At 53.0% G+C, this 12,029-nt stretch overlaps 1 pseudogene; it reads left to right on the top strand.

The window, feature by feature from the left end:
- Positions 1-7,130: 7,130 nt before the first annotated feature.
- Positions 7,131-10,395, top strand: LOC147974246 (uncharacterized; annotated as a pseudogene).
- Positions 10,396-12,029: the final 1,634 nt, after the last annotated feature.

Raw genomic sequence — 12,029 nt, 5'->3', positions numbered from 1 at the left:
TAATACATGTCATCAAGAATTATATCCTTGGATTCATATTTGAACCTAGTTTTCGATAATATTATTTTTTCTATGTATAACTTATGTTTTACTAGTTAAAATTATGGTCAAAATATGACCATAAATATGAGGGAGGGATAATAAACCAGGACGGAGGTAGTAATATATCAACCCTCCCTCCATATGTCATTGATGACACCTGTTTCTTGGATTTCCAGCACATGAATGAATGAACCTATTGGCACTAATCCGAGAGTAAACTAATCTGAGATAGCTACCCACAACCTAACCTGCAATTGCTTATAGCGAGACGTCTGCGTATGTTGATTTCATCTAGCACCTATATACTACTCCCTCCGTTCCATCTATATTATACGAAGGTTGTGTAATATAGTACTGCCGGTTGATCCATCAATATTTCCCTATCAAAGACCAGGCTCCAGTGTGGTAGCAGCACATGCACATCCATGGTCCGAGTCAGCACAAAAATGAAAAAGACTAATAGCCAGGAAGACCTTAAGAGAAGCATACTTTTGCAGTCTTCCCTAATGAGATTGAGACAGGCTGCCAAACTCATGAGCTGTACTACCAGTAGTTAATACGCATTTGAAATCTTCTAGTTTGGACCTTCTATCGTTAGTGCCATCGGTACTAACAAAATAATGTAGTTTTGTTTATTGTTACAGCTGATATTGCACTCGACAGAGAATTGCTTATCTTTGCTACTACTATATTTCGGGTGTTGCGGCGCTGTCAGTGTTGTAACACGAACATAAACTCTATTCCTCTTATTTAATGAATGAGGCAAATCTTTTGCCTCTCTTCAAAAAAATATATTTGTGGGGCAGGGGAACCGCGCCTCTCTCTTGTCGCATCCTTTGGGCCTCTTCTCTTGCATTACCAGGAGTTGTTGGCTGAAAGCTCATACATAAAATGTAGTATATACATTTATGTTTCAAGTTGGCCATCCACTTGCAAATCTTTAAGTGAGCAGTTGTACGTATTTTGATAGTAGATGGATGATGGATCATGGATGGATGCATATGCCTTCTACAGAGCCAGATCACAATCATTTGGCATCGCTGGCCGCCGGCCACCGTTTTTTACTCCAATATTTTTTGTTCGATGGGTAGTAAGGAATCAGTAACAATTAATAACTGGTTAATAGATGCATGGATCTGATAAATAAGCCAACTATTCAGCAAAGGGTTTAGTGTACATCATACACGGGCAAATTAGTGCAAGCACTCAGACGCACACAGCTTTGTGTGTTTCGCCTCCAGTTCTCCTCGACCACATTCTATTATTTCTCTAATATATAGTTCATCCATTATATTTTCACAGGAGCACATTCCACACTGGCCGTTGATGCCACCAGCGACAGAATGGGAAATCAGCCGGGAACATGCATGCATGCATGAATTACATACATACATACATAGTGTACGTGACAACGCGACCATTCCAGTTGCCACTAAGTAAGTTGGAATGGATCAAATTAGCTCAGCTAGACACGGATTTGAATAAGAAGTACGTGCTAAACCCAGCTGCAACCACTCTTGGGACTTATTTATGAAAATAATAATCATCCATGCTCACATAACACGGGAAGGCATGTGAAGTGATAATAGCCAGTAGTTGAGAGTAACTTGTTGCTGACCACAATGGCTTCCAGGTACTAAACTAATAAATTTTGAATCAATCTTAGCTTAAAATAATAAGAAATGATTACACTTCGACTTCGGTACACCCTCTAAACACATCATTGGCTGAGATTACGTCATACCCCTACGTAATAAAGGGTAGACCTCCGATACAAGGCCAAAAATCCTGGAAAAGGAGCGAGTTTACGGAAGGAATCAAACTCATAACCTCATCCTTCTAATTACACTACTTACCACTCGACTAATTACTTGCTGTTTGTAACTGAACAAAGATGAAGCTCTCCGTTCTTTAAAGCAAAGCCTCTGTGATTGTCTGTTTTCACTCCTAACCCAACATCAGCCATAGAGTGAGGTGCAACACCCACACCCGCCTCTCCCGCCAGTCCCGATGGGCCGGGTAGATACAACCCCGTGACTACAGACAGTCATCGCCGAGCATACTCATATGATGCGATGTCTGTGCTCTTGAGCACCGACCTGTCAGACAAATTTGCGGAGTCCTGACCACCACCAACTACGACCGCACCCGCGAGGAGAGGGACCTCATCTCCCACAGACGCTATCTAAAGCAGGAACTCCGAACCGCCCGAGAGCGAGCTCCAGGTCCCCGCCGTCTCTACTGACAGGCAGCCCGCGCCGCCAGCCTGGACCCAAGAGAAGAGAAGAGCCACCAGCACACGCACCACCTCGCCGCCAAAAACAAAAGTCGCCACCGAAGCGACTGTACTTGCCTCGTTGACCAGAACAACCACCATGTGACCCCGGCATCAACAAGCTGCCACCTGACTCACACTTAGGCAGAGCCGCGCCGCCCCGCTGGCGCGCGCCGTCCTACCGGAGTCACAATAGAGACCACGAGTGGCCACCCCCACCATGCACTACGACCCGTGCCTTATCTAGCCGGATGCAAGCCTGCTTGCATCCACCCGACCAGCGCGACCTTCGCTGCTACCACACAATAGCCGGGCTCTGCCTAAGTGTGAGGGGCGGGGCGCTAGGGTTTCCATCGTCTGCTCATGGGAGCGACGCACGGACGGAGGATGGGTCTGGTCTTTAGTGCATATAGTGTTGCTCCCCATATATTAATTTTCTTCGTGTGTAGATGTAATATTGCCATATGTGGCTGCTCTTAATTTGGTTTGATGCTCTCTGCAATTTATATGGGTATAATGGCATCTTCAAAGCGGACCTCAAACCTTCACTATATGTCTAGACCATAGTGTCCGGATAATTTCTGCCATTCAATGGAAACCTATATATGTCCACTTAATAGTCCGGACATACGGATTTCAGTATCCAAGAGACAAACGTGGGGGGTTTTGCTGGAGTCCAGACATGCACTTGATAAATCACATGCATGGTCCCTCTCCTATCTCTCCTCTCAACCATACATGCATGGTCCCCCTCTGCTGTCTATTCTCCCAACCAGACACTAAACCACACGCCACATGCATATGGTCCCCACTTACATTTTCACCTCCCAACCAGATACTTTGTGATTAGTATTGGATGGGTTCCTCCCACGTCATGTTCGCGGATCACGTACGGACATAAAAATGGACATTTGAAGATGCCCTAATAACTGGCAGATTTCAGCTTCTCATCAGGCAATTTCCATTTGTGAAATCTTATCAACGGATAAAAAGCGAGCGAGAGCCATATTATTGGCCGTGGATCAGTTGTCTGTGTACAGGAGGTGTGCATACCCGCTACCATCTGACGCGCCTTTAAATGTGATCCATTGACTGACTATTGCTCATTGATTAGCTCCTTTTTCCCTTGCCGTCCCTCCTCTCCTACCCTTGGCTGGGTGACCACTCTTACTCTTTCACCCTGAGTCTCCACTGCGAGGAGACGCATCGCCGACGGGCCACACACTTCGCGGAGCTGCCGGAGCGAGCTGCTCGGTGCTGCCGACGGTTGCTTCCTCTAACATTGCAGCCGCCGCTGTACAAGGTGAGGGCCCCCCTTCCTCTTCGTCCAAGCCAGTACGGATCTCCTCAGATCTGACTATGGGGGACGATTCTAGGTTCTCCAGGATTACAAGCTGAGACTTGTTTACTACAAAGCTTTGATATTGACTTGTTTAGGTCCAATTTTTTTTGATACAAAGCACCGAGTTTGTAAGCTACTACCTTTGTCCTGGTTTATTGGTCCTTTTTGTATTTTGTCCTAAACTTTGACCATGAATTTCACTAAGAAAAAAATCAATGTATTTCAACATAGATTCTAGCAATGTTATTTTTGGTGACATGCATTAATATGTGTTAGTTAAATTTAAGATCAAAATTCAGCACAAAATACGATGGGAACTAATAAATCAGGACGGAGGTAGTATACAGTATATGATTTTCGCAGTAGTAGGAGGCTCCGACTAGTCTAGTGCAAAACTTCCATTTTTGGTACTGCAGTACAAATAAAGCTCACACTTTTTTCCCCTATTTGTATTTATGTTTTGAGCAGCAGTGTCAGCTCAAGCACATCATGGCGGATTTGCTTATTTGGAATCTCAGATTTGTTTATTGAGAAGCTTTGTTTTTTATTTGTGTGATTGAAAGCTTTCATGTCCGAATTAGCTCTACATCCCCCCCCTCATCCCCTCTCGCGACCGCGTTGCCCCTGCGGGCGACCGGACACGCGACACCCTCCTCTTCCTCCAGCCCCCCCTCTCCCCTTTCTCTCTGCCGCCGTCGCTGGCGCCCGCGGCCGGCCTGGCCCCGGGAACGCTGGTGGCGGCGGCCCCCTGACTTTCCCGTCCCGGTGGCTCTCCGGCGCGGGGCGGAGCTGCACCGGGGGGGGGGGGGATGCTCCTAGGCGGCGGCGGTCTGGCTAGCGGCGGGGTTCCCTGACGCGGCGTGGGCGGGCGGCGGGGTGGCGCAGCGGCGCGGCCTGGCGGCGGCGCTCGGCCCAGATCTAGGCCCTCCGGGGCCCATTTGGGCCTAGGCGGGCCGGCGGCGGGACAGGTCTACGGCGTGACTCCTGGGAGGTGGGGGAGCGGCGATGAACGGCGGGGTGCTGGCGGCGTCGACGCTAGCCTGTTGCAGCGTGGCCGGCGGGGGTTAGCGGGCCCGTTTTGGGACTGGCCAGGCCAGGGGTGGCCTGGTATGCCCCGCTTTCATGTCCGGACGGCTATCGCGACGATGCCGGAGGCGCGGGCCTCCCGCACGACGACGGTGGAGGTGATTCCCTCCCGCTCGGCCTTGGTGCTGCTGCTCCCGTCGCTTGGATATTCTCTCTGGTCTTCTTGGCCTCGTGGTGGTGCTCGCAGCGAGACCGCGTTGGGGCGGCGCAACCGTGATGGCGCATGGTGTTGGGCGGTGGTTTGGCTTGTCGGCTCCGGTTGGCCGGTGGGGTTTGGCGTGCGGGAGAAATCCTTGCCGGCTCGTCCGGCTCCGATGCGGTGACACCGACGGGTGCCAGTATCCCTTCTTGGAGGGTGTCGGGAGTAGGTATCCCCCACCTCCCTCCGCGTACTGGGGGAAACCCTAGGACTTGTCCGGGCAGCAGAGACATCGGCGTCGCATCCCTTCTCGGAGGTGCTGCTTAGTTCACGGTAGAACGGAGCCTCGGGCTGTGGTGGTTCGTTTCCGGAGGGCGCAGCGGTCGCGGGTCTTCCGCGTTTTGTCGAGCTGCCGCTGTTGGCATTTATTTCTTCTTGCTTTTCTTTGGGCTTGATGTGCTGCTCGCCCCAGCATTGCGATGTGTACAATGGTGGTTTGCTTTGGAATATAAAGCGGAGGAAAACCCTTTTTCGATAAAGCTTTCATGTGCGTAGCAGGAAGCTCTATTTGTGGGATTCCGTTTTTGAAGCCTTGATTTCCATACTAGAATGGCTTCGTTTAGTGCAAAGATTTGTTTTTGATTTGTGCAGTACATACAAGACCTAAATAAGAAGGGCTGGTTTTTATTTGGATCCGGAATTGTGTATTTCGAACATCAGATTTGTTTATTAATTGGGAGTCTTTAATTTCAATTGTTGTGCAATAGAGAGCATCGATTTGCCTAGCAGGAAGCTCATAGTTTGTTAGAATAAGCCACGCCCCATGGCGGCGACCGGCGTCAGCATGTGTGTGTGTCCATGTCTATGCCGAGTCCAAGGGCCGGTGCGTTGCCGCGTAAGCTGGTTGTGGCTAGGCCTGTGATTGTATGTGGACGAAGGATGGACGTAGCGGGCGCAGCGGAAGCGACCTGGCGTCCAGGTAATGCGGACGAGCAGGCGGCTCACGTTTGGAGGAGACCGGATCGCCAGGGCGTGCATGCGTGGGGCGACCGCGGCGCTACAGGCCTGTTTAGATGGCTGTCAAAGGCTGCCTTTTTAAAATTTTGGTCGTTGACCATAAGATGGGCAGCCGTTTGGATTGCAGCCGAATCTCCCAATGGCTGTCAATTTTTTGGCCAGCCGTTGTGATTCTGTACTAGTACATGGATGAGTTCTTGGCGGCGATTTCCTTCGCCAAAAATTTGGCAGGCCATCGTTTTGGCGGGGCTGGTTTGGGTTCAATCCAAACAGCCCCTACGTCCTCGTCAGACCACCAGGCCATCGCTCCCTCCTCCGCCCCTTGCCCCTTGTGACGGTGTGTTCCATCCGTCTGCCACTGAAAATCCGGATCTTCATGTGACAGTGGATTCGCGGTCGACTCCCGTCTAGCGTTGAGATCCGCAAGCGCAATGGCCCGGGTTCCGGCCTCTGCCCTCTTTAAGGCGTTTCCGAGGACTCGAATCACATCTTCTTTTCCTGCGTCTCCGCCCGATTCATATGGAGTTGCTTCCATGACGTGGTGGACGGAAATTGGTGTCACACCAACTTCCCTGACTTATTTGACGAGCTCCAGTCCTCCCCCTTGTCTTCTCGCCACATTAGGTGGCTTGAGATCGGTGTCCTCTCATGGACCCTCTGGACGATCCGCAATAAGCTTGTAATCCAGCGCGCTCCTCTTCAACGAGCTACTGACGCTATCTTCAAACTGTTTGATTTCTTGCAGCTTTGGCGGCCGCTTAGCCGCCCCCAGGACCGCGACGCCATCTCAGCCTTCATCGCCGACCTTCGCTCGATGGCTGTTGAGTATATTGTGTACGTGTATATTTGTGTGTAGGGCCCACCTCCTGTTTCCTTTGTATAGTTGAGGTTGTGGCTCACCTCTGTACTTATATATACGTGCCTGGTGCACCGATCAATACATCGAGATTGCACAGCCCATATCTTGTCCTTCTACATGGTATCTATCGCAGCACGATCCTAACCCTAGCCGCCGCCACCGCCGCGCCTCCGCGCCGCCGCCGCCGCCGCTCCTCCCCGCCGCTGTCACCAGCCGCCGCCGCCGCCGCCACCCTCCTTCCGGTCGCCGCCGCCGCCGCTGGTCACCACCGCCTCTCCCACCACCTCGCTCGCCGCCGCCGCCTCTCCAAGGCCGCCGCCGCCGCGGGCTCCCGCTTCCGCCACCCTCACCCGCGCCGCAACCCTCCCCTCCCCTCCCACCCGCGCCGCTAACCTCCCCCTCCCCTCCCACCCGCGCCGCACCCGCACCCCGTCTCCTTCCACCCGCGCCGAACCCTAGCCATGAGCTCCTCCTCGTCCATCGTCTCCAACCCGTTCGCCGGTCCCGATATCACTCTCGTCCGCGACCTCAACATCCATGAGCGTGTTCCGGTCAAGCTTGATCACACCACCGCGTCCTACTCCGCCTGGAAGCGGTACTTTTCGCTTGTGTTCCGTGAGTACCTCCTGCACGGCCACGTGGATGGCACCGTGGACTCGACGCTCATGATCAACGACGAGGAGTGGATGATCCTCGACGCCACCATCATCCGCTGGTTCTACCTCACCATCTCCAGCGACCTCTTCCACACTGTGGTGGACGACGAGGACGACGCCCGTGCGGTCTGGACCAAGCTCAACGGCCTCTTCACCGACAACCGGCTGCAGCGCAAGGTCCTGCTCTACGGTGAGTTTTACGGGTGCCAGCAACTTGACTCATCCATCGATGATTTTTGCATGCGCCTCAAGAAGCTCGCCGATGAGCTCCGTGATCTCGGGGAAAAGATCGGCGACGAGCTCCTCATCAGCACCCTCTCCGGCGGCCTCAACGAGGACTTCGGGAACGCCGCCTCCAACCTCACCCTCATCCCGGAGCCCACCTTCGCTAAGGTGGTCGCGTACCACAAGTTGGAGGAGCGCCGGATGCGGGTGCCGCGGACTCGCGCGACCTACACCGCCCTCGTCGCCGGCACCCGCGGGGGTCCTGTCCCGCCACCACCGCGCCCGACGCCGCCACAGCCGGCGGTGCCCGCCTTCCCGCCAGGTTTCCCGCCCGCCCCGGCCGCCCCCTTCCCGCCACCCCAGCCGGCGGCCAATGGGGGGGTCATCGCGGCGGCCGTCGTGGTGGCCGCAAGCAGGGGGGCGCCGACACCCAGGGAGGAGCACCCCGCCCACCGCAGCAGGCTTATCAGTCGGCCCCGTGGTACGCCGGCCAGAACCCATGGACCGGTGTTGTGCACGCCTACTCCATGCCGGTTCCTCGGGCCCTTGCCCCGGGACTTCTCGGCGCCCGGCCACAGCCACACCAGGTGTTCTACGCCGTGTCGCCGCCCTACGCGGCGCCCAACGGCCAGCAGCCGCAACCAGGTGTGCCGCAGCCGCTGCTGCCCCTGACGGCCGCGCTGCCTCTCCCGCCGGCACCGTGGGACCCGACCCTTCTGGCGGCTCTTCACAACACTCCTTCCCCGTCCAACTACACCGGCGGCGGCGACTGGTACATGGACAACGGCGCCACCGCTGACATGGCGGCGTACCCCGGTAACCTCCACACCGCCCATCCTGTCCACACTTCCAACCGCATCACCGTCGGTGACGGATCTGAAGGAAATATGCCCTAGAGGCAATAGTAAAGTTATTATTTATTTCCTTATTTCATGATAAATGTTTATTATTCTTGCTAGAATTGTATTAACCGGAAACATAATACATGTGTGAATACATAGACAAACAGAGTGTCACTAGTATGCCTCTACTTGACTAGCTTGTTAATCAAAGATGATTATGTTTCCTAGCAATAGACATGAGTTGTCATTTGATTAACGGGATCACATCATTAGGAGAATGATGTGATTGACTTGACCCATTCCGTTAGCTTAGCACTTGATCGTTTAGTATGTTGCTATTGCTTTCTTCATGACTTATACATGTTCCTATGACTATGAGATTATGCAACTCCCGTTTACCGGAGAAACACTTTGTGTGCTACCAAACGTCACAACGTAACTGGGTGATTATAAAGTAGCTCTACAGGTGTCTCCGAAGGTACATGTTGGGTTGGCGTATTTCGAGATTAGGATTTGTCACTCCGATTGTCGGAGAGGTATCTCTGGGCCCTCTCGGTAATGCACATCACTTAAGCCTTGCAAGCAATGCAACTAATGAGTTAGTTGCAAGATGATGTATTACGGAACGAGTAAAGAGACTTGCCGGTAACGAGATTAAACTAGGTATTGAGATACCGACGATCGAATATCGGGCAATTAACATACCGATGACAAAGGGAACAACGTATCTCGAGCATCCAGGTTCCGCTATTGGTTATTGACCGGAGACGTATCTCGGTCATGTCTACATTGTTCTCGAACCCATAGGGTTCACATGCTTAAGGTTTCGATGACAGTTATATTATGAGTTTATGAGTTTTGATGTACCGAAGGAGTTGGGAGTCCCAGATGAGATCGGGGACATGACGAGGAGTCTCGAAATGGTCGAGACGTAAAGATCGATATATTGGACGACTATATTCGGACATCGGAAAGGTTCCGAGTGATTCGGGTATTTTTTGGAGTACCGGAGAGTTACGGGAATTCGCCGGGGAGTATATGGGCCTTATTGGGCCATATGGGAATAGAGGAGAGAGGCCAAAAGGAAGGAGGCGGACGCCCCCCCCCTCTGGTCCGAATTGGACAAGGGGTGCAACCCCCTTTTCCTTGTTCCTCTCCCCCTCTTTCCTTCTCTCCTGCTCCAACAAGGGAAGGAGGAGTCCTACTCCCGGTAGGAGTAGGACTTCCCCCTTGGCGCGCCCTGCTCCTAGGCCGGCCGCCTCCCCCCTTGCTCCTTTATATACGGGGGCAGGGGGGCACCCCATAGACACAACAATTGATCCTTGAGATCTCTTAGCCGTGTGCGGTGCCCCCCTCCACCATAATCCTCGATAATATTGTAGTGGTGCTTAGGCGAAGCCCTGCGACGGTAGAACATCAAGATCGTCACCACACCGTCGTGCTGACGGAACTCTTCCCTGACACTTTGCTGGATCGGAGTCCAGGGATCGTCATCGAGCTGAACGTGTGCTAGAACTCGGAGGTGCCGTAGTTTCGGTGCTTGATCGGTCGGGCTGTGAAGACGTACGACTACATCAACCGCGTTGTTATAACACTTCCTGTCGGTGTCAAAACCGGCGGATCTCGGGTAGTGGGTCCCGAACTGTGCGTCTAGGCCGGATGGTAACAGGAGGCAGGGAACACAATGTTTTACCCAGGTTCGGGCCCTCTTGATGGAGGTAAAACCCTACGTCCTGCTTGATTAGTATTGATGATATGGGTAGTACAAGAGTAGATCTACCACGAGATCAAGGAGGCTAAACCCTAGAAGCTAGCCTATGGTATGATTGTTGTATATGGAGTTTATTGCCTACGGACTACAACCCTCCGGTTTATATAGACACCGGATAGGGTTAGGGTTACATAGAGTCGGTTATAATGGTAGGAGATCTTGAATATCTGCATCGCCAAGCTTGCCTTCCACGCCAAGGAAAGTCCCATCCGGACACGGGACGAAGTCTTCAATCTTGTATCTTCATAGTCCAGGAGTCCGGTTGAAGGTATAGTCCGGCTACCCGAACACCCCCTAATCCAGGACTCCCTCAGTAGCCCCTGAACCAGGCTTCAATGACGACGAGTCCGGCGCGCAAATTGTCTTCGGCATTGCAAGGCGGGTTCCTCCTCCAAGTACTTCATAGAAGATTGTAAACACCAAGAGTAGTGTCCGGCTCTGCAAAATAAGCTTCCACATATTGCCATAGAGAGAATAATATTAACACAAATCAAATCTGCTGACGTATTCCGCAGTGCGTCATCACACTACAGCCAAGTCCTTCACTCGAATCGTTTTCACTTTTCCACCTCCGCGTGTTTTGCGAGGCGGTTTCCTTGGCACGTCTTGTCAAAGCAGAGATCGTGTACCCCCCTTTTGCAGGATTCTCATCAATACGGACGTGGGTAACCCAACCGCGCCACTTATCACGGCGCTTGGGAGGCAAGCGAGTTTTACTAGGCAGGTGGGGACGCACAACCGCATCCGCCCATATAAGGGGACAAGGATCCACCTTTTTACCTACGCCTTCTTCCTCCTTTGCCTATCCATCTCTTGCGCACCCGAGCTCCAACGCCCAAGCCCGCACTTCCCACCTCAACCTTCTCCAGCAATGTCCGGAGTGGGAGGCAAGTGGATGGTCTCCTCCGCCACGGAGGGTAAAGTCAAGAAGCTAAGGAAGGCCGGATACCTGTCCAAGGACATCGCGCACCGGCTTCCCGAAGAGGGGCAGCTTCTCCCCACCCCAAGGCCCCATGAGAGGGTAGTATTTCTCCCCCACTTCCTTCGCGGACTCGGTTTTCCACTCCACCAATTTGTCCGGGGGCTCATGTTCTACTACGGCCTGGATTTCCACGATCTGGCTCCGAACTTCATCCTCAACATCTCGGCGTTTATCATCGTGTGCGAGGCTTTTCTCCGCGTCCGCCCCCATTTCGGCCTCTGGCTCAAGACCTTCAACGTCAAGCCCAAGGTGGTGCGCGGCAGCCAGGCGGAGTGCGGAGGCACCATGGCGGGCAAGATGGCCAACGTCCGATGGTTCGAGGGCTCTTTCGTGGAGACCCTAAAGGGATGGCAATCCAGGTGGTTTTATATCACCGAGCCGCACGATCCAAAATGGACCGCAACCCCCGAGTTCCGATCCGGACCCCCCACGCGGCTTATGTCCTGGAAAGAGACGGGCCTGTCGTGGGGTGACGAAAAAGAGGTGACCGGATTGCAAACATGCATCTAGTCCCTGGTGAACAAGCCAGTCCAACTTGTTAATGTAATCCAGGTTATGCTCGTCCGCCGGATCCTCCCATGCCAACAACGGGATTTTAATCTGTGGGAGTTCGACCCGGCGCAGCATCAAACCCTCAGCAGGATCTTCGACACGACGTACGAAGATGCCTGGAAGATACTATTCAAGGGCGCCGAGGCTCCCGCATCCGCTTCCGAGGACCGCGGATACAGCTCGCAGCGTCACGCTAGCGAGGTATGCCATCTACACCTTTTACAGGATGTTAAGCTTTTTT

This window comes from Triticum urartu, chromosome 4A, assembly GCF_056163025.1.
Source record: "Triticum urartu cultivar PI428250 chromosome 4A, HENAU_Tu73, whole genome shotgun sequence".
In the NCBI taxonomy this organism is placed as follows: Eukaryota; Viridiplantae; Streptophyta; class Magnoliopsida; order Poales; family Poaceae; genus Triticum; species Triticum urartu.
Note: the sequence above shows the minus strand (reverse complement) of the source record. Positions and strands in the feature narration are given on the sequence as shown.